The 23322-nt window shown below is 47.1% G+C and overlaps 1 long non-coding RNA gene across 1 annotated transcript; it reads right to left on the reverse strand.

Moving 5' to 3' along the window:
* Positions 1 to 3432: 3432 nt before the first annotated feature.
* LOC132249863 (uncharacterized) lies at positions 3433 to 23022 on the reverse strand. The gene is made up of 3 exons (XR_009461349.1): positions 22605 to 23022; positions 15384 to 15479; positions 3433 to 3773 (listed from the first exon to the last, which is right to left on the reverse strand). It is a non-coding gene; the product is annotated as an uncharacterized LOC132249863 (long non-coding RNA).
* Positions 23023 to 23322: the final 300 nt, after the last annotated feature.

The raw sequence follows: 23322 nt of genomic DNA on the forward strand, positions 1-23322 counted from the left end.
CATGTCACAAGTTTTGCCTACCAGCAGCCAGAGGTGCAGGGCCCCAGAACCCCCAGCACCTATGTCCTTGAAAGCTGGAAGGCTTAATGGACCATATTGGAACACAAAGGATCAAGTTGTTTCCTGATACCCTCCTTCAGCCACCTCACCAGTGCCTGCAAGTCTGGTGACAGCAGCTTGCCCCAGCCAGGAACATTCATCCCCTGGAAGCTCTCCATTTCACTCTGAAGTTCCCTTACTATGGGGATCACCTGGCTAAGAAGGTTATCGGCAGTGCTGAGGGTCTTGGTGGCCTTGAGGAAGAGCTTGAGAACCACCAAGATCTGGGAGATGGTATCTCACTCAGCTCTGTTCAGAGGGCCACTGAACCCAATCTCCCTAAGCAAGGCCATCTCATGGATGGCCTTCTGTTGCTCCACCAGCCCCTCGAGCATCAGGCATGTGGAGTTCCATCGAGTCTCCACATCCTGCATGATTTTGTGTTGCAGAATGTGTGGCTCTGTTTGTTTGTCCCACAGCATCTTTCCCCCCTTGATGCTCCAGTAGAAGTAGCCTGCCACCCTCCTGCATTTTGAAAGGAACTTGCTGATGGTGTTGGCACCGTCACTGCCAGCCCTGTCCCCCTCCAAGGTGTTTCTGACAACAAGGTACAACTTGTGTGCCACACAGCAGATGCCAACAAAGTTGGCATCACAGACCACTTTGACCATATTGGCTCCATTCTCAGTGACCATGAACCCCCAGGTGAGCTCACCCTGCCCAGTGAGCCACCCCTGCACCAAGCAGTTCATGGCTCCCATGATCTCTGTTGCCATGTGGGATTCATCCATCACCTTGAAGAAGAGCCCACTGAGAGCTCACCACTTGCAGATCCAGAGGCCTCCCACCCTCTGGGAGGAATTTGGTACAGCCCTGCTGCCCTTCTGGTGGGTGTGCCCCCCCAGATCTGCACATGGAATGACAGCACGCTGCCACTGCTGGCAAATTACAAGAGTTTTGCTTTGAACTGTGTGAGGTACAGTTTCCAAGAACCCCCTACACCTATATCCTTGAAACTTGGTAACCTTCATGCCCTCAGACGGGGTTTCATCCAAATGAGGCATGAAATGGCAAAGTTATAGGCATTTTCATGATTCCCTATTATGGCCTATAGGCAAAACATTGAAACACATCAAAACAGTAAAACAGTTTTGATGAAATGAAACAACAGTGCTTCAGAACAAAACAAAATGACAAAATGAAACACTGGCCTTTCCAAATGGTGGAACCGAAGTGAAAACAAAACAGTGCTGTTTCACACAGCCCTACTATCCAGAGATGTCAAAAGGTGGGTACAGAGGTGCTTGCGGTATGTGGGGGAAGGGGCAAAACTCAAAAACCCCAAGCCACTCTGACATCACAGAATAGTCAGTCCATTGCAGAGGATCCAGATGGATTACATTGATAATCTTCCATGCACAGCTAGAGGAAATCAGTACCTGCTTGTGATCATAGACTCTTTTAACAGGTGGGTAAACTCATACCCCATGTGCACGCAAACTTCCAAAGCTACTGCAAAGAAACTGTGGTTGGAAACCATTTGTAGGTTCAGGATTCCCCAGATCATTGACTCTGACCAAGGTCCACACTTCACAGGGGCAGTGGTCAAAGAACTGCTGCAGGCTTTAGGAATAAAGCAGCAACTGCATATTCCTTACCATCCCCAGTCATTGGAACAAACGGAGTGTATGCATCGCACCATCAAAGAGTCATTAAGAAAAGTTGAAAGTCAGACTTGAACTGACTAGAATTGTAGGTTGCCACTAATATTAGCCACTTTAAGAGGTGGAAAACCACCTGGGAGCCAGCCATTCAACAAGCCCAGCTGCTCACAAATAACCACCTGGCACAGCACCCCAGACTGTGGGAGCTTGGCCAGTCAGCCATGTATCTTTGGTTAACCCCGAAGGCAAATACCTTAGAATCTAAATGGACTAGGCCATACTCTATCATTGACCAATTAAGCCTAACTATTGTTCAAATTGATAAGGAAGCATCCAGAAAATGGATGCACATGTCCCAGCTTGAACTGTTTAAGGGAACTGGATAAGTCTAACTCTCAATTTGGCCTTGTTCAAATAGGACCCTCATCACAGACAAAGCATCTCTGAGGAAGGATCCTTATTAAGGCAGACACTGGCAATTGATTCCCTCCATGTCTCACTGTCTCATTTGAGCCACAGGGTAAAATATTGTGTGGAATTCATTTTTCATGATCCAAAATATGACCCAAGTATTTGTCACTCCCAGTGGCCCCAACTTCCCAAACCAGGATACAAATGCATCCCTCCCCAATCTTGGCATATTCATGGAGGTCTTCCCTCTCACCTAGTAGGCGATCCATTTAAATTTATCATCTTTATTAAGTCCAAGTGTAACCCACCAGCAAACTGCTCACAGATTGTCCTTAACCCAGGGATAGAAACCTGAGGCACAATGGATGGTGCCAAAGTCAAGGTAGACGTCATCAAGAGAAGGCTGAAAGGTGATCTTGTGGCTGCCTATAAATTCATCAAGGGAGGACAGCAGGGGATAGGAGATGCCCTATTTACTAGGGTACCCCCTTGAGTAACTAGGAATAATGGCCAAAAATTGTTCTGCTCTGGAGAGCAGATTTAGGTTGGACATTAGAAAGAACTTCTTCATAGTAAGGGTTTCCAGAATCTGAAATGGGCTTCCAAGGGAGGTGGTGCTCTCCCCTACCTTGAGGATCATCAAGAGGAGACCGGACAAGCACCTAGCTGGGGTCATCTGACCCCAGAGTTCTTTCCTGCCCTGTGCAGGGGGCTGGACTCAATTACCTACTGAGGTACCTTCTGACCCTAACATCTATGGATCTATGAAAGTGTGGAGGACAGTCAATATAGACTTTTGAACAGAAGGGTCCCAGGCATTTGTAACAATGCGAGATGGGACCAAAGGTGGGAATGATGGGTGCATAGGACACACCCAATTTTTTAAATTGGCATGTTCCCCAAAACCTACACCTACCCCAACTGTACATCCTTCACCCTCACCCTCCCCACTACCTACTTGCTTTTTTATAGCCTGGAACCTCTCCAGCTCCCTATATGCCAGAGAAAGCAGTGTTCAGGTGTGCTTGGGAAGCAATGTTTTGAGCTTAAGCTCCCTGGGCCCAGTGCAGGCAGCGGTAAACTCTCCACAAGGGCATCTCTATATTAATCTTACACAGCCAGTACCAAAACATGAAAACTTCACTAAAAATGCCACTAGCTGTGTAAAGGAGTGTCCCTTGCTTAACTGTGGCACTTTCACATACAACTTTTCCCTTCCAAGCTCTGTGCCATGAGAAGCTTCTGTCTCCAAGGGCCTCCCTGTCCTAGCTATGGAAGTAGTAATATATGAAGAAGGACAAAAACATGAAGTTGAACCTTTTGTTATTAAACAAGACATAAGTAAATCTTTATTAACAAGTATAGCCAAATCAGTCTTTGTGGATTGTTATCATCAATTTAAAATCACACAGTGTTATCCAGCAATACCCACAGTGTGCTAATTACATTGTTCCACTAAACATTGAGTGGCTGGCCTGGGTTAAGAGGCAGACCTTTTACAAGCCCACCAACAGTCTCAATAGTCAACAAAGCCAATGATCGGCAGACACGCTGCTGGGAGTGACCAGGACTGAAACCAGCATCCTTAATTCCATTGATGTAGAGGTGTTCTGAAACAAATTAGCTTCCATTGGGTACCTCCTTCATCAGTTAGACAACCTACAAAGGAAAATTTTGAAGCATCAGATCAAATAAGTGCCTCTCTATAGCCTCATTAATGCAATGGATGTTCCAAATAGAGTCCCAGGACTCTCATACATTAACTGAGGCTATCATAAACTTAGAAAACAATACCTCCTCCCCCCTCATGTGCATCCAAGCCCAAATATGCTATTTGAATATAATTAAAGGTATTATCCTCCAGGGCATTGAAAGACATATTCCACTAGAAATAAAAAAATTACTATTGAACCAAACCAAACAATGTCCACAGTTAAAACCCTAGAACCAATTGCTACAATTTGGCTTTAACCCAAATTCATAATAATAATATTCTTATTCATAAGAATAATCAGTTGCAAGGAAGATCAAGTGTTCCCATTTCTAACACTGTGTTACGCCTCAGCTCTGTATTCTTGGGCAACCCTGGCACAGGATGCAGTCTGTCTGACTCACAAAGGACTCACCCCCCTCCCTCCCCTCCTCTACCTAAACGAAACTGATTAAGATGCAGTGAGAGACGCACCTAAAACTCTCCAGATAAGGGTGATAAGAGTGAACAACTGTCCTCGGTCTCATCTGCATCTGAGATGGAACCAGATGACCATTCATTTACATGAGAGATGGAAAACAGAAAGCCTGAAGCAGAGACTGCAGTGAATTCTGGGACCAGAGAAGCAGGAGAGCGCTGCATGATGGGGAATCTGTGCTTCCAATGTTAATTAACCCATGTTCACACACACCCAGCTCAGCATTTATCAGATCAGTTCTAATCTGGATTTGCTAAGGACTTCCCCCCCTCAGACACACACACACAGCTCTAAGTTTAATAGGCATCTCAGGCCGTACATTCCCCGGTCCCACTGTGGGAGGCCTATTTAAACTTGATTGACTAAAACTCGGTTGCCGGGTTAGGGAATGCTGAGGCAAGAGACCGAGTCTGAGGGGGTACAGGCAACATTTGAACAATGGTTAAGGGTTCATCACAGCATCCAGCCTGCTGGAGCCCTAATCCCAGGTGTTGTCGTATCTTTCCCGAGACGACTGGTGGGAGTCCTCTCCACAAAAGGTTATGAGCACCCCAATAATTGCTTTAGATCTGGAAAAGTCATGCTAAGCTGAGGCTTGTGCACAACAATTAAAAATCCAAAATCCTGATGCTGCAAGCTATCTATTGTTCCTGAAGAAACCATGAGATATCCCATCAGGATATCTGCCATCCATAGGAATCTCAAGCTGGCTCCCAAGTATTTGGGTTACTCCCTAATCTTAAGTGTTTCCTGATTATCAATCAGTTTCCTGAGATGGTCCAAACCAGATAACCCCTTGTCAATAGAAAAGACAATGATTTACACTACTGAGGGTGCTTCAAAGCAACTGAACTGAGGGTATAAAAATGTGTAAGTGTGTGTGCTTAAAAGAAAAAAAAAGAAAGAAGAAGCAGGAGGAAGGAGAAAGAAAGAAGAAGAAAAAAACTCCTGTGCTGACACCATCCCCTGTCGTTCTTGGGACGCTGAAAGAACAGATCGTCTCTCTCTTCAAGGATTGTGCTACGGACTGTGCCTATCAGCTTTGCAGCCTGGGTACCGTGGACTCGGTGAGATTCCCAGCGTTCTCTCTTCTTTCTAGGCATAAACTTCTGAACCTGACCTGTATCAGTTAAGCTTGAGCTAAGTTTCCCCAAATACTTAGTGAAACCAGGGTAGTATTGTCATTGTTTGTGTTTGTTTTTCTTTTGCATGTCTATTACTACTAGCACTATTATATCTTTCATATGCTTAGCAATAAATAACTTTTATAGGCAAACTGGTAGTAATTGGGTATATTTTTCCTTCTCTGCTTCTTTTTCCTCCTGTGCTCTGCAGCAACGCTTCTTTTACCTATGCTAAAGATCCCTGTGAAGCCTAAATTATTTTGGGGTCTGCTCATCAAGAGGCCAAGATTGGGACGTGCTGAGTTTGAAACACATAAGGGGATCAGCTTGTACAGGCTGATTGACCCAGTTTGACTCAGACGTGCCCTTATGAACTGAATGCTGGCCCATGAGGGTGTCAGCTGGACACCCAGCTGGATTCAGAGGGATTCTGTTTACCTGTGTGCTTGTGTCTGACTGCATTTTATTGTTGCTCTTATGAACTGATTCTTGGCATATGAGGGTGTCAGCCTGTCCATGCTGATCAGCCCGGCCAGATCAGGCGTGTCACGTTAATTTGTGTGTGTTTGTGTGTATGACTGATTTAGTGACTGGAGGAACCCAGTCCCATTGAGATTGAGTCCTGCAAGATAGCTCCACTGGGGGTGAGGGCTTGCAGAAGGGAGAAATACAGCTCCATATAGTAACACAAGCAGCACATTGACAGAATCACCAAGACCCTAGAAACTATCCCTAATAAATGAGCACACCCCAAAGTAATGGGCAAATTTGGTAACAACTGGGAAGTCAAATTAATGACACATTTATGATCCCCCAAACCAACAAACATTGGGCAAGCCCAATGATCAAATGGCAACATTTAAGCCATTTGGGTAAATAAATGTGAAGATGCTGGTTCAGTTTTTGTGTGTGAAGAGTTTATGTTACAATCAAATACTTTTTGTTTTGATCCTAACTTTTCAGTCTGGCCCTATATACTGTTCAAAGACCCAATAGTCAATCCCTAATTATTGATATTGGTTTCAGATGTATATGCCTCCACATCCTATGTACCCTTATCATGGTAAATGAATTCTACAACACCAGTGATCTACAAAGTAATATAGGCCTGTGTAATATTAGAACCGTTACCAGGTGTGACATGCAGTATAAATGGAAAAGTGTGATTCACCAATCAATTACCACAGAATACAGCATTACTGAACCCAACCCAACCCCAGTTCATTTAGAAATTTCCCCTCAAGCCATCAGGCATACCACTGTGCACTCAGACCTTCAACAAGCCTTGCAGGAACTTAACTATCAAACCAACAAAATGTATGCCATCATAAAGGCAAATAATAAGCAAATAACCCAAATTTTAACCAAGATTAAAGAGACCACTAACCATAGTCAATGGGAGTCCCTCCTGGGGTCCCCAACTGACACTGGTATCCTTATCCTTATGTTACACCCTATTGTAATCCTGTTTATTTTAATGATAATTGTGTTGTTTTCAATTATGTTCCAATATTGCAAACTTGTTTTTGCATTCCATACAGTACAAGCCAGAATAAATGAAGCCAAGGTAATGGCTATAATCAGATGCTATAATTAAATGACATCATCCCATAAGGATGTAGAAATAGTTGGATCCTTCCTTGGATCTTTTCTTTTTTTCCCTTTCTTTTCTTCTTTCATCCTTTGGTTCTAAGAATGCGCATATACATTGTACTATGTATTGTGTGATGAATTTTAGGTGTATAAAGTTGTATTTTGTATTTTTAGTTTATATTTTAAGTTTATACCTGTATACTGTACTTTAAGTTTTGCATTTTATATTACACTGTATTTTAAGCTCATTCTGTCTTTTTAGTTTATACTTTACAAACTGTATTCTCTGTAAACCTATGCTTAGCTGATCACCCGGTGAATGGAAGTATGAATGGGAGTTGATAGTGCTGCTGTAGACAAAGGAGACTTCCTGTAACTGCAAGCTAATGAGATCAAGGGTGTTCCTGCAACATTGTATCAAGATTGGATTAACAAGCACCAATGGCAAATTAACAAGCCTGAAGCAGCCAATTCCCAGGCTATTAATCATGAACTGACAGAACTAAAGTAACTGCAGGACCATTCCTGGAATACCTACATGCCAGAGGGCATGAAGCAACTTGCCACCTTGAGACTGGGCAACCTGATTAGGATGTCCATAAACCCAAGGAATGGGGTGACTTGTCCCCACCAGATTGGGCAGCCTGATCACCAGGACACCACAGACGCCTGACAGGACAGGTAAAAAGGGCAGTGAGGAGTGAGTCCTGGTGGCACCCCCTCTCATCCAGCACCTGACCGATGGAAAAAGAAGGACAAAGCCAGTGACCCCCTTCTGAAGAAGACACCTCCTTGGAGAAGCTTCAACTGGCCATTGATAGTAGACCCAAAGAACCTTGGATAGGTATAATCAACATCAGTGCTTCACTGCTACTACAGCAGCTCTGTGTGTGTGTGTGTGTGTGTGTGTGTGTGTGTGTGTGTGTGTAGGGGAACAGAACGGAGTCAATTGCCATTATGTGTAAGCGAGTAGATCACGTACACAGCTGAAGCTATGAGAAAGTCAAAGGCATGACCCCAAACTGCTAGGCTAAGCACAAACTGAAACAATTCTAGTTTAGTAAAAACAGGATACTAGTATAAAAACAGTGTGGCTATTAATGGATTGATGTATCTGTTACTATGCATACGATGTCATACTTCCTATATCATACTTGCTATATAATCAAGCTGCGCGCAAAGTAGAACAACAGACATTTTCCTCTCGGGGCAGTTGTCTGTTCAGAATGCATTCTTTAATAAATCAAGTCTTTAAACTTATGTTGTTGTTTGTCTGAGCCTCCACCTAATGAACCCGGGGACTAAGTTTTCCCAACAGTTTTCTAGCTCAGAAGTGGGATGCGGTGGAACACCGAGCTGATGGCTAGAACAGTCTGGGGACACAACCAACACCCATGGCGCCAAACACAGAGGTAAGAGATCCTAATTGAAAAATCTCACTTAACGGGTCTCAGTGCTCCCTAGCCTGGATGAGTTACGTCTCTCGGCGGTAAGTGCTCCCTACATTATTAATGTAAAGTTTAAGACTTGCTTTATCTGATTGACTGAAATTTCTAACAGGATACTTTATCTGAAACTGAATATATGGGATCCCTTACAGGAAGACTGCTCTGACTTAGTCTGGGGTTGTAAGGTTTGACCTAGAAACTACTATGCACCCTAACTCTTCTCTGCCTATCCCTTTGCCTACTGGCTTTAGCAGTCCCTGTCCTGAGGCTAAAATTTGATTTGACAAACTTGTTAACTTTCTACAAGTGTAGTGGGAAACTGGGTTTATATTAGATTACTATAGACTAAGGTATATTGAAACCTCGAAAGTACTATGAACATTATCCATACCCTCGCTGACCAAGGCTGGGACTAAAAGAAAATTTTCTTGAACCCCGTGCCTCAGCGCTATCCTTTAAAATGATAATGAGCCGCTGACCAGATCTGAGACTAAGGCTGAGTCTAGTTGCCCCAAGGCTGCCCGCAAAGCAGACTTGAAAGCAAGGGGGCTGAGCTCAAACCTCGTGATCCAGCGGACAGGTTCCCTTCACTTTCCCTTCTCCTCATTCACGAATGGGCTGTTTGACTAATCAGCAGGTAAAGGTATAACACCACTTTGTGTACTATCCTTGGTTACAATTATTATATTTAAGTTCCCATTCTCTTCCTTAACTGAAGACAAAAGAAATGGGTCAGGGATCCTCTTGCCCAGACCCAAAAACACCCTTGGGTTATATGTGTAAGACTTATGGAACTCAATTGGGTTCCAAGAAGCAAAAGCGCTTAGTTAAATTGGCACATGTTTCAAATGGGTATACCTATGAAAACCCCGAGTTACAGTTCCCTGATGAAGGAAACTTTGACCCTGACAAATTAAATTACCTGAGGGGATTCTTAGAAATACCCAAGCCAAAGCAAATGGAATATTGGTACCTATGGGATAATGAAGTTTCTAAAAGAAAACAAAAATCAATTGAGGCTAGTCTCAGAGATTCAAACGAAAAATTGAAAAAACAATTGGCTACTTTGAAAGAGGCAAAATCCAGCCCTAGCGCTCCCCCACTTGATCCTCCTACCTATAAAAAATTGTACCCCAGTGTGAGAGCGGCGTGCCACCATCATGGGCACAGGCTAAGGGCAGGAAGGGTTGCGGGGCGGACACAACCCCGAGACAGAGCCCCGAGCAGGGGTACTTACCTCTGGGAGAGACGGCAGCGTTGGAGCCAAGACTGCGGCAGCAGCTGCAGCCGCAATTACAGCCGCGCGAGCAGGCATTACGCCAGTTATTTAAGCAGCTGTTCCCAGTGAGGGAAACAGCTGAGCCAATTGCGGCGGCCATCGCGGCTGCCACAGGAGAGTTCAAAAGCCCCAGCAGCACATGCGGGCAGGGGGAGCGAGAGAGAGAGAGAGAGGGAGAAGGTGGGCAGCACGGCTGGTGTGCTGCAGCTCCCCCTTGGGAAAGGCACCAGCAAGGCTGCGCCAGACCCATGCTGAAGCTGAGGCAAGGTTTGGAGCCTCTGACAGGCAGGAGGAGGAGTGAAGCCTCTATCAGAGGCAGGTAGCAGGAAGCTCCCTGTCCTACCCCAGGTAGGGAGCGGAGAAGCACCAGGATCCCTCTCGGGAGGAGGGAATCAGGGGGAGCTACGAGGCCCCCTGCACAGAGGAGCAGGTACCCTAAGGGAAATAGGGACAGGGAAAGGTGGAGCCATCCCTGGGGATCACTGGGTCCCAGACACCAGCCCGGGAAGTCTCCCCGCCCAGGCAGAATATTATTTCTAGAGGAAAAGGGGAGGAAGAAAGACTGCAAGAGCTAGCTGAGGAGCCAGCGAGAGTAGAAGACAGGCTGGCCCAGTGATATTGCTAGGCCTGGGTCCCCACAGTTGGAGGAAACCAACAGCAAGCCTGCAGCGCACCGCAGGCCAGCATACCACCAACACGTGATCGGTTGGCAAGTGGATGGGGTGTAGGGGTGGCGGAGCCCCGTGGAACAACAGACGCGTCAACTGTGAGTACACCCGCACCGGGGAACCCCTCAATTAAAGAACTCCACTGAAACCCTCTCACAAATCAAACATAACAGCAAAGTCGTGGCAGGCGGGACGAGGGGAGGGGCTACCTAGACGACGGGTGATACCGGACTCGAGACGTCCGTCATCACACCCAGTATTCCAGCACCCAACGCTACCACCACTCCGGAAGACACAGAAGATTTGCTAGACTCCTGGGTACCCAGTCAAGCTCCTCCACCTCCACCTCAACCTCTGGCTCCTGCAGGAGGGTCCGTTAACTCTGAAAGCAGTGCAAGACAAAATTATGCTAAAACACCAACCTCTCCCCTCTCTCCCCCACCTTCTACTGTCCGTGATGTTAAGAAAAATTTAAAGTCTGAATTAAGACCATTATATGACATTAAAAAAAAAATTGAAAGGGGTCCAAATGGGCAGACTGTAATAACCCTATATGCCCAAGAGGGAGGAAGAATGATTGTAACCACCTTCGGAGACCCTCAGTATTTTAAATCAACTGTTCTCTACCCATTGTGACAGTACCCGCCTCAAACGCACGGTGGCCAAAGGACTATTTTCAAGTCCCTTGGACTGCTAGTGACATCACCACCTTTTGCAATACCTTTCCAAAACTGAGAGAAAGTCCCTCAGACTTTAGAGAAAAGTTGCAACAAGTTTTTAATATCTATAATCCCACCGTGTCAGATGTCAATTGGCTCCTAAACAGTCTCTTAAACCCAGAGCAAAAGCGGTTTCTTATTGCTGAAACCTGAAACATACAGAACGGCACTCCATGGCCACGAAATGATTACAACTATGAAAACAATCAGGGATTGCAAGATTTGCAAAATGCAAGGGCCACTCTGTTAAACGCCATTACCAGAGCAGCTCAGAATCATGTAGATTGGACAAAGGTAGAAAATTGCAAACAAAATCCTGATGAACATCCAGCCGATTTTCAAAATCAATTTTGTGCAGCAATTCAAAGACATACTGGCATTGATCCTGGTGCAGACAATATGTGAGGGTTAATAGTTACCACTTATGTAAAGAATTTACAGTCGAAGCTACAAGATAAACTACAGCAATTAGTCCTGGGCTGGAAGGGTAAACCCATGGCTGGGATTGTTCAGGCTTGTATAGATTTATGGGAACAACAGCAGGCAGAAAAGGAAAAAAGAAAAGAACTTAAAACTAGCCTTATGGCTTTGCAAATCCAAGACTTAGAACAAAAACAGCGTACTGGTCCTCCCCCATACGTCCAACCTTGCAACAACTTTTATCCTGGGGCCCCAACGTCTGATCAAAACCTTCATTCACAAGTTAACTCAAGATCAAATGTACCTCCTTTTCAGCTGCGTTTCCAACGTGGACCGTGTCCTGACGATGTTTGTAATTACTGTAAACAAAAGGGACACTGGAAAACTAGTTGCCCAAACCAGCCCCAGAGTAATGGCCCATCTGTTTCCTGCCCCTCAAGCCCTACCCAATGACAGTTCAGCACGACCTCTGTGTCTCTGGAATGTGCTGCGTTACATTCTCTCATCAAAACCTCTAAAGATGTCAGTGTAACTGTGACTGTTAATGACAAATCTTATAGTTTCCTTGTAGATACAGGGGCCTCTATGTCTACTATAAAATATGAAGAAGCTGGAAGACTAATACCCACCAATGAAACAGTCAATGCTATTGGAGTAGGGGGACAAATCATTCCGCATAAATATGCTAGTCCAGCTACAGTCAAACTTGGGCCATTGTCTGCTGACCATGCTTTCTTGTTAAGTCCTACTGCTCCAGTAAATCTATTAGGAAGACATTTATTGTATAAATTGGGCGCCACAATCTACTGTTCCCCTGAGGGTGTGTATTTAGATCTGCCCTCTGATCAGACCCAACATTTAATGCTCTTGTTCTCTACAGACCCTGAGAATAACCAAAAAGATGGTGACTCTTCCAACTCTCCATCTCTTTTGGATGTTCCAGAGTCCTTGTGGGCTTCCGACCTCTATGAAACGGGGAAGCTTTTGAACACTGAGCCAGTTCAATTGACTTACAATACACGCAAACCTTTTCCTGCTGTAGATCAGTATCCCCTTTCCCAAGAAGCTGAGAAAGGTATTGCCCCGGTCATAGATGCACTGTTGCAATAGGGTGTTTTAATTCCAATTCACTCTCCCTGTAACACCCCTATCCTACCTGTAAAGAAAGCTGGGAAATTAGACAAGCATGGAAAACCTGTTTATCGCTTTGTACAAGATTTAAGAAAAGTCAATCAATTTGTTATTCCTTCTCATCCTGTTGTGCCAAACACTTCTACTATCCTCAGCATGATTCCTGCCTTTGTTGCTTTCTTTTCTGTTGTTGATTTCTGTTATTTTTTTCCCTATCCCAATACACCCTAACTCCCAACTTCTGTTTGTGTTCACTTACAAAGGAAGGCAATATACATGGACACGATTGCCTCAAGGGTTTACTGAAAGCCCTTCCATATTTTCTCAAGTGCTAAAGAAAGATTTAGATACTATCACGTTACCTTGTAACTCAGTACTCATTCAGTATATTGATGATCTTCTGATTGCTTCAGAAACTGAAATCGCCTGTGTTACAGATACAATTCACCTTCTAAAATGTTTAGCCCAACAAGGTCATAAAGCTTCCAAAGCTAAGTTGCAGTTTTGCCAGCCAAAAGTTATATATTTGGGGCACGAAATCTCCAAGGGCCATAGACATTTAACTAGAGATCGCATTTCTGCCATTCTTTCTCCCCCCAAACCCACTACCAAGAAACAACTCAGAGGGTTTCTAGGCTCTGCTTCATATTGTCGACAATGGATACCCAACTTTTCCTTACTGGTAAAACCCTTAAATGAGCTTACTAGAGACAATTCCACTGATAACCCTCTCCCGTGGACTGAACACCATGAACAGGCATTTCTTGATTTAAAGGCAGCCCTAAAACCAGGCACAAGGGCTTGAGTGGGGGACCTTGGATTCCAGAAAGTCCAAAGCCTGGAAGAAATTGGAGATCCTGCTGTTTCTGGGCTTGGCTCCTAGTTCCACAGCAGGGAACCTGGAAGCTCTTAGAACTCTGAATGAAGCCAGGTTTCTCATTGTTTCCAGGCATCCTGCTTTGGGACCAGGTCTCAGGGGCTGGTTGTCTTGGGACAGAATCTCAGGCTACAAACAGACATTTCCATATGAAGCAGATCAGTTGTGCCAGGATGTGTCCTGGTCCCCATGATCCCCTTCACTGGACAGAACATGTAACCTTTTGTTCTGCATGTTGATCATGTGGGACAACAAATGATATGTTCTGCACTTAGAGACCTACCGCTGTGAATCTTTGAGGGGGATGCATCTCTAAATGATAAGAGCCAAGCAGGTTCTCTCAGGGCTTGAGGCACTAATCCTGCACAGGATTACCTAGGGTACTCAGGATGGGACCCTCAAGCCCTGGGAGCACCTGCCTGGGGTGACTGGAAAATGTGGCCAGCTCAGGACTGCCCATGTTCTCCTGCTATAAAGCAAATATACATCTGTCACAGTAAAACAACAGAAAGCATTAAGTATTTACCCAAATCCAAGACTGCTTAAAATTTTAGATGACCCTCCTCAGTAATTAGATTCTATACATGGAGATTTGTTATAATTTTCCATGTACAAAATCTAATTAGCAGAAGCTTATATTAAATTCATGCTGCACCCCTCCCCTCCATGGCCTGCCCCTACCCGTACCTTCTGCTGGATCTCTGCCCCAGATTGGGGCAATTAGAAGCAGTGAAATTCCAGCAGGCCCCACTCCAGCTCAGCCAGGCAGAAGCAGCAGCAGCTCCTAGCCAATCCATGTCATGGCTGGAGATACCAGAACAGAAGGTAAGGGGGAAGGGGACAGCTTGGTGGGGACAGGCAGTGTGGGGAACAGGAGGAAAACTACAGGTTTCCCCCTTCTTCCATGGTCTCCCCCCAGCCATGTGCCCCACCCCTGCCAAATAGGCCATTACAGCCTGGGGCAGGTGGAAGCTCAGCTCCAGCTTCAGCCCCAAGCCCAGGACCAAACCTAGAGCTGAGCTGCCACCTGCCTCAGGAAAGTACCTGAATCCAAGACAAGACTCTCCCGTGGTGACTGGAGGGAAAAAAGCTAATCTTGGATTCAAGTAAATGTGGTAGTACCTTTTGTTGCAACCACAACACTGGACAAAATGTTGGAACACCTACCCTATTCACCCAAATATAAGATGATCCTGAATATAAGGAACCCTGCCCCCCAATAATTAGATTCTATATATAGAAAATATATAATTTCAATATAATTTTTCAGGTGTAGAACTAATTTCCAAAGACTCAATTTGAATTTGCCCTCCTCTCACTGATATAGGAGGGAAAATAGTGGCCAGGGTGGGGTCAAGTGCCCCCCTTGCCTTTTGCCCCTCCTCGCTTCATCCTCCTGAAGCTTTCCTGTCTCCACCTTCCCCTTTACCATCAGACTCTGCCTAAGCTCTGTACCCTCCCCAAACACAGTGTGGAAAAGTTGCATGTGACAGGAAAGGGTTGGGGAGAGAGAGAGAGAGGGAAGGATAGAAGCTGCAGAGAGCAAGAAGATGGGGGCAGGAGACTGCTGTAAGTTTGACTCTGGTCCCAGCCCAGACCCTGGGACAAAATGAGAATTAGAGCTGTGCAAAGTTTCAGTCTCTGATTCAATTTGGTGGAGATTTGGCACGATTCAGTGGCTGAATCTCCAAATCTGAATCAAGTCAGAGGACCCTTTCGTCTCTCAAAATTGAATCGGAACCCTCCAAATCTATTCGGAGAGATTTGGAAAGATTCAGAGAGTCAGACATAGACACAACTTTAAATGTTTTTTCTACATACCTCTAGGTAGCAGGGGCTTGTGATTGCAGTGATGCTGGGGTGCATGGAGTGTCCCACAGAAGCACAGCGGTCTCCCCAGCATGCTCGGCAGCAGACCTGGAAGTGGACCAGAAGCATTTGAAGTTTGAAGTCAGGAGCATGGTGCTGGACACAGAGCCAGAAGAGGGAGGGGGGGTTGGTGTGGCCAGATGCACAGCAGTGGCAGCACAGGCGGGTGGGTGGCAGGGGTGGCCAACACATGCAAGCTTCCCCCCACCTGTTCCTGGGTAGCAGCAGCGGCATGGGGTGTTGGTGCTCTGTCCTCCCCCCCGCACCCCCACATCATTCTTGATGGGCAATTGGCTAGTGTGTGTGTGTGTGTGTGTGTGTGTGTGTATATATATATATATATACATATATATATATATATATATATATATATATATTAGTGGTGTTTCATAGTTTCATAGTAGCTAGGGTCAGGAGGGACCTGAACAGATCATCTAACCTGACCCCCTGCCACAGGCAGGAATGAATGCTGGGTTCACAAGACCCCAGACAGGTGATCATCCAACCTCTTCTTGAATTTTCCCAAGGTAGGGGTGAGGACCACTTCCCTGGGAAGCTGGTTCCAGATTTTGGCCACCCTAACTGTAAAATATTGCCTTCTGATCTCTAACCTAAACCTATTCTCCATCATCATCATTTAAATCAAGGGGGGAAATAACTGAAAATTGGGTTTGGTTTTGTTTTGTTTTTTTTCAATCAGAGAAACATATATATAATTAGTGGTGTTTTATTTAAATCATGGAAAAATGTGGATTTGGGGGGTGTTTTGTTTTTTTTACCGAAAATTGGGGATTTTTTTTAAATAAAAGAAAACTAAGATCCCTGCTCATAACTTAACCACCCACAGCTCAGATTCAGCAACAGGACTGCCTTCTCCCTTAAAAAAGGGCCAGACCACTCTGTTACAAGAAGCCATGAGAACTGTATGGGCATCTCCACACATGCAGGCACATGAGCTTGCAGCAGCTCAAATAGAAGAGGAGCAAATTTGAGCTGGGGCTTTTTGCCTCAGTGCACATGCCCAGACATGCACTTTGGTGTGGTGTAAATTGTGTCACTTGGGGCAAAATAATCCTGCCTGGCTTCTCCCAGATATGCAGCCAAGGGGAGCTAGAGCCTGGGGACAGCACCTGTGCTGGCCCCAGCAGTGTAAAAAGCTGCCCTGCCCTTACTCTATCAATACAAAAAGCTGCCCAGACAAGTACCTCAGGGCCACTCACTCTCAGGAGACGCTGGGAAGAAGTTGGCTACACCCCTCCCTGTACCTGGCTATTGCTCTTGCTGCTGCTAAATTGATCTCAGGAGCATCTGGGGAGAAGATGGCCAGGCCCCTTCGTGCCTCTGGCTACTGCTAGCTGCCGGCTTTTTCTCAGAGCTTTTGGGGCATAAGTTGGCCACACCCCTTCCTGCCTTGGACTACTGCTGCTGTTGCTGCCCCCACAATGGGGGGTTCCTCTGCTTCATGCTGTTTCCCCCCCTCAGGGAGGGGCCCACTGCACTGCATCACACCCCAGCACCACACCCCAGCTTCTGCACACCTGTTCCGGCCTGCTGCCCAGACTGCTGCCAAGCCGCAGTTGGTGGACAGCCTGGGGAGGAAGCCTGCACTGTCTGTGGACCCCTCCCCCACCATCACTGATGAAGCCTAAAGATGCCTTGCCTGCCCCAGCTGCCTTGGCAGGCCACCCCCTGCCTTCACCTCCACTTTCACTTGAAGCACAACCTAAGTGGCTGAACTGGATGGCTGTTACCACCGCTGCTGCTGTTGCTGCTAGTGCTACCATCTGTTCTGCTGCTCCCCCTCTCAGGAGAAAGGGAGATTCCCTGCTGTACCACCTTGCACCACTCAACACCACACCTGCACTGGATTACTCTCTAACTGAGTGATTGCTCCTGCCCTCCTCTACTTCTGCCTCACTGCACCTGAGTCTGCTTTGTTTTCCTGTCTATTACTCTGCTGCTGAGTGCCTGGCTGGAGGCCTGAGGGGCTCCTGGACTTATCTTTAACAAACAAAGCCCCTCCACTGCTCCAGGCATCTCTTACATCTGCTTCAATAGCCTTCCCTGTGTGTTTTTGCCCTTGTATGGTAAGTCCTGTGGTCCACTTCCCCTGCCCTGGTGTTCGTTGTGTGGCTGAGTAAGCTAGCTGGAGTCTCCCTAGCCCTCATGTGTGTGTTTTCCCCCTTTCCCACATTCCCCAAGCATAGCTCTCCCAGTTTTGTTTTGTTTTTCTCGGGGTGTAGCTCAGTGAGCTTCAGTGCCCCCCATCCCCATTTCCCCCACAACCCCAGCCAGCCCCTATTAGATTCACCAGCTCCATTGTATATTTTGGTTTTCTTTATTGTTTTCCACTCCCTCATGTGAATCAATGCCAGGGCTGGAACATTCTGAGGGGGGCAGATGCCCCCACATAGATTTCTGCAGCCCCCACTATGGGGGTAGATCCCAACCAAGCCCCTAAGGGGATGCATGCCTTTGCAGCCCCATCCCAGAGACAGAGTCCAACCAACCTTCTCCAGGGATAGAGAAGCCTGCAATCTGTGCTGCAGGGGCAGGCAGTTCTCTGGTGGGGAGTCAACAGGGCCAGGGGGTCTCCCCTGTCCAGACCTCCACAAGAGGGGTTTCCCCTCCCCTGCCACCAAGGGCAAGGGCAGTGGGAAGGGCTCCTCTTCAGCCTCCTCCACAACTGAGGGTGAGAAGGGCAAGGGACCTGCCCCCAAGCCTAGACCACTGGTGCTTGAGGGAAGCAGGTGCACTCAGCCTGTACCTCACCCCACCAATGCAGCCCAGGCCCCACCAGGCTAACTGCAACTATGCACAGGTGGCTGCAGGGTGACCTGAAGCTATGGAGTTCCTCCACCTCCAGCCCTTCCAGCTCAGGCAGCAGGGCTCCCTTTCCAGATCTCATCTGCATGAATGGGATGAAGTGTCAACTGCCCAAGTGGGAGGACCTGCAGTCTGAGAGTTGGGTTTGGGCCCCAGGTCAGGTAGTGGGGGCCCCAAAGATTGTAGCGGCCTCCCACTTTCCTGGAAAGGGGGTCTTTTTCCTTGCCTTTGAGGCCACAAAATGAAAGGTAGTGGATAAGGGGCTCGTGGTGGAGGAAAACTACATCCTCCTCAAGCCCCTAGAAAAGCTGGGGACCAGGTGGCCCTCAGCTCCATCCCTCCCTATATCCCTAATTGGACCCTGCTCCCCCAGCTCCAAACCCTGGAGAGTTATCTCCCCAGTGGTGACCTTCATACCAAGACCCCAACCCCTGCCACGTGCTCTTTCCATTGCCAGGTTATGATCCAGCTGGTGGTGGGAACATGGCTGGAGGCTATGGGGTGCCTTGTGATTCCTTTTCAGAGAGCCCTGGTGAGGGTTTTCTATAAACTGGGGGACCTGAAATGCTTCTGGTGCTGTCCCCCAGGACATTTGTGTCAGGAGGGCCCCATGGGCCAGGGGAGGGCAATCGCAGGTTTCACTGGCAAGAGGGGTGCCCCTGCCACTGGTACCCCCCCCTCAGGGTCCTCTGGCACCCCAGCCACATCATCCAGCCCCCCTGTGAACTCAGGGGACCCCGCTCCCAAACCAAGGTTGGCAGGGTCCTAGGGAGGACAGCAGTAGCCAAGAGGAGAGAGCGAGTGGGGCCCCCATGCCCCTAGTCATGCCCCCACTGTAGCTTTCCCACCCCCTCAACCCTCACCTTCTACTGGACCCTGTCCACCTGAGGACCACCCTATGGCTGAGTGGGTGCAAAGCCACGTGGAATCCCAGGGTGCGGCTGGAGCCCTCTGAGGTGGAAGACTCTTCCCCAACTCCCAAGAACCTGGGAGGGAAGAAGTGGCCCAGCTCCCAGGGACCTGACACACCACTCCCTGGAAAAATCAAATGGGTAATCCCTATGGAGGAGGTTTCAGGGCTGCTGGACAGTCCCAAATAGGAGCCCATGGAGAAAGGCCCTCACTTTGCTGGCCAGGTCCTACCCATGGGCAGTGAGGCTGAGGACTCGGCTGAGGACTCGGCTGACCCAAAGGAAGGTATGGCAGTGGAGCACCCCCCGCCCCCACCGACTATCCTGGGGAGATACGGGCCCTAGGGATCACCCTGGTGAGTCCTGAGGAGGGAGATTCCCTTTTCCATGACCCCAAGGCATACACCAAAGCCACTTTGGTACTTGACAGGTCTCTTCTCTCCCCCTCCCAGAAAAATCTCACTTCCGACCTGCCCCATGGTCCCACACCAGAGCAAGTCATTGTGGGGTTCCCTAATCAACAGGTTGATCTTGTTGGGTACCCTGCACAGTCCTCCTAGGGCTCCAGCTGTATTCTACCATCTTGTCAATGAGTCCCAACCCAACCCTTGTCCAAAGGGGCTGCAGAGTTCTCCCAATCCCAACCAGAGTCTGGGTCTTAGCAGACTGGGGGGTTAGATAGTGTCTAAGGAGCCCACTGAGCCCCAGGACCAGAAGAAGGATGCTCTTTGGATGCCTTTGAAGACTGGTTGGTGTGGCCTGGGGGGTCTACTTGGTGCCCCCCTCCAGAGAACTTCTTTTCAGATTTTGATACTTTGATCTCCATGTCACTCCTATCCTGTTTTTGCTTTTGTTGTCCCAAGAAATTAGTTGCATCTTTCACCCTTTGGCCCCACACAGGAGCTATTAGTTTGCTGAGTGGGCCTTAAGGTCCATGTTAATATGGAAGATACCAATAAACAGGAGCTTCTGGGGCCCAGCCAATTGGTACCAGGGGACACTACCTCTTGTGCCAGCTGGACTCCTGAAGCAGCCCAGAAAGTTCCCTGCACCTTCTATTCACTGCAGCAGTCTGCCCATGCGGGCTCCTGCCTGGCTGTGTCCTACTGCCATCTGCAGCTGGTGAATGAAGTTTTTTTTTTATTTGCCTGGAGGCTGGGGCTGTGTGGGGCAGCCATCAGGGGGCCTGGGGGAGCAGGCAGAAGGTGGGGCTGGGTGGGGCAGCAATCCAGAGGGCTGGGGAGTGGGTGGGAGATTGGGCCAGCAGGGGTCATCCCATGGTCCTCTCCCCCCTCCTTCACCCTCCCATCCTACTTACTGGCCTGGGTCCAGCTGCCTGCGGCTGGCATGCTGCTTGCCCTGCATGGGCAGGCAGCATGCTTCAGCACTGGGGTGATGGCCAGTCAGAGATGCTCTGGCTGGCTTCCAGAGCAGCTCTGTGGAGGACCTGAGCCTCCATTGCCTCAGGTCATGGTCGGGGATTGTGCCCTGCCATACTTTTTTCTCCTGGGCTATTTTTTGACCCCTGGATATCCAGGGGTCTAATTTTGCCCCTATGCTGCAAATTTGCAGCACAGGGAAGGTTCCCCACCCCACCACATGTGTCTCTTGCAGCATCTCAAAGGACTTTGAGATGCTGCAAGAGGCACATGCACACTCACCTGGATGCACCCTAAAAGTGCAGAGCAGAAGGGCAGCTAGGCCTTGCAATTTGCATTTATTTTATTTAGACCATTGTGCCTTGGTGTCTGAGAGGAAAAGAAGTGACAGGTTTTGTGCAGACCTGGTCAAATACATTCCGCCCCTGCATATGCAGATGACTTTGACTTTTAAATGTAGAATTGAATTTCAGCAAAAAGCTGAAGAATTTCTGACTGGAAATTTTTCAGTAGTATTTCATGAGAACTTAAATGTGTTATTAGATATAGTGCTTCCCTCAAAGCCTCACTGAACCCTTTATGGGAGTGAATTGGGGTGGCTGCCCTGGGCTCTGCTTTCGGGGGCCCCATGGAGTGGGCTGGAGCAGCAGTGGCTTGGAGTTGGGCAGAGCAGCAGCTCCATATCCAGCTGCTCACTAACTCCCCTCCTCCCCAGCCCCACTGATGCTGCCTCTGGCATCAGCTGAGGCAGCTTCTTCAGGTCTGGGACCTGGACCAGAGCCGGTGGGGTGGGGCACATGGGCTGATTTGCCCTGGGCCCCACACCCTGCTTGAGTCAGCTCTGCTCTATGGATCAGGTTGTTTAAATGAATTTCTTATCCCATGACAAAAGAAGATCTAACCTTTTCAGTTGGCCTTGTATGTGATGGGGGCATGCCATCAAACATTTCATATTCCAGAACTGCAATTCCCATGAGGCACTGGGATAGCATATCTGATAGAGATATTTGGGGGGCTTTAGCCAGACATGAAGTGTGGCTATTTGTTTTATTTAGGTTTTAGATAAAAAAATCAAGTTGTCCTTGGACAATTTTGGGAGGCTTTTGGGAGAGGGTGGGAGAGCTGAATTCCTCTTAAGCATAGTGTATTTGAATATACATGTTTTATGTAGCTCCAGCGTCATGCAATGGAGTCTATGTTCCCTTACTAATGTCCTTTTTCCTTTTCTCTCCACTTCCGCTTTGGCATTGCTAATAGAATTGGAGGGAGACTATGAAGTCAAATTAATAAAAAAAATCACGGAAGTCATCCTGCTTAAATGATGGTACAAAGGCTACTATCTAATGCCACTACTAGGATCACCTGCATAACATGAAATTTAACAAAGAAAAAAAAATACAAATTAACAAAAGAAGAACCGCCACCCCCCAAATCCACACTAAACCAAATAAAAATATTAAGAAGCATCACAATCTATCCTGAAGCTTTTGTGAACCCTTGAAGCATAGAGAATTTAAGTTGGATAGGGGAGGGTAGACAGGGAGGGGAAGATGTCTAAGTGAATTTTACCAGCCATGTCAAGTTCTAAACTATAAGCCAATAGCATCTGAAGTGAACTAAAATACCATAAGAAAATGCAAATTTGGGTGAGAAGCTGCCTGTCTAATAATTACATCATCAGTAGACAGGAACATACTTAAGAGTAAATATGGAACTAAAGTGAAAATTTAACCGTTGGTCACAATGTTGTTCCATGGCAAGATGATCAAACCCTATGCTGCCTTTTGAATCACCTAAAAATCCCAGTGTTTGGATAGTAATGATCCAAGAGAAATCTAAACCATGAATGACAACCCAGATTCTCAGGAATGGAAGTCAGGAACCCCTAACCTGCCACAGATAATTAGAATACATCACAGCTGTTGGGGAATTGAGGAAAGTGCAATAGCCAATCAGAAACTGCAAATAATTTTGTGTTATGAAGTGTCTATATGACAGGGCAGTGAGTATGCCCTGTTGTGGGAAACCCAAAGAACAATGAAGTCAGCAAAACTTACCTGAGCAGCAAGACTGAGCAGAGGGCCAGACAGAAGGACCTGGATGATAATTAGGAGGACTGGCTAGAGGTGTCGGAGGGGCAGCAAACCAGAAGCCACACCAGACCAATCAGTTTATCATTCCAGAAGTTAAAACAGGGATGGACAAGCAGTTAGTTCCCTGGAGAGAGAAGTGGCAAGAGCAGTGGCTTGTGTAATTGCACAGAGGTGGTGTGCTTGGATATATCAGCTAGAGATGGCAAAGAACTGTATAACAAAGACTGATTTATCTGAGAAAAGGTATGAGGTGGGTGTGCCATGCAGAAGCCAATGGCAATCTGGGTCATTGAGTGCAGGGTTTCTGTGCTGAGTACCTAGAACAAGAAGAAAGACAGAAACTGAGAAAGTGAATGTTGAGGATTCTGGGCATAGTACCATGTTATCCATTTCCCAAGGGATTTGAGAGACTCTGCATTTATAGCCTATGAGCACAGAGAACTTAATAGAAAGCCCCAGGGTCAGAGGAGCTATTTCATAGGACTTATAAAATGGTGATTCACAGACACATAATACCTGCAAGGGAGGACTAATGAGATGGAGAAACACAAAAATAACATCTGCACTGAAACATCTGGAGTGGTAAGAGCAGGGTATGGGGACGGTGGAAACCTGCAAAGAAGAGACAGCCAACTAAGTTGCCAGAGTGATTATCTGATCTTTCTCCTGTCGTTACATCTTT

The sequence above is a fragment of the Alligator mississippiensis genome, chromosome 4 (assembly GCF_030867095.1).
Source record: "Alligator mississippiensis isolate rAllMis1 chromosome 4, rAllMis1, whole genome shotgun sequence".
Taxonomy (NCBI): Eukaryota; Metazoa; Chordata; order Crocodylia; family Alligatoridae; genus Alligator; species Alligator mississippiensis.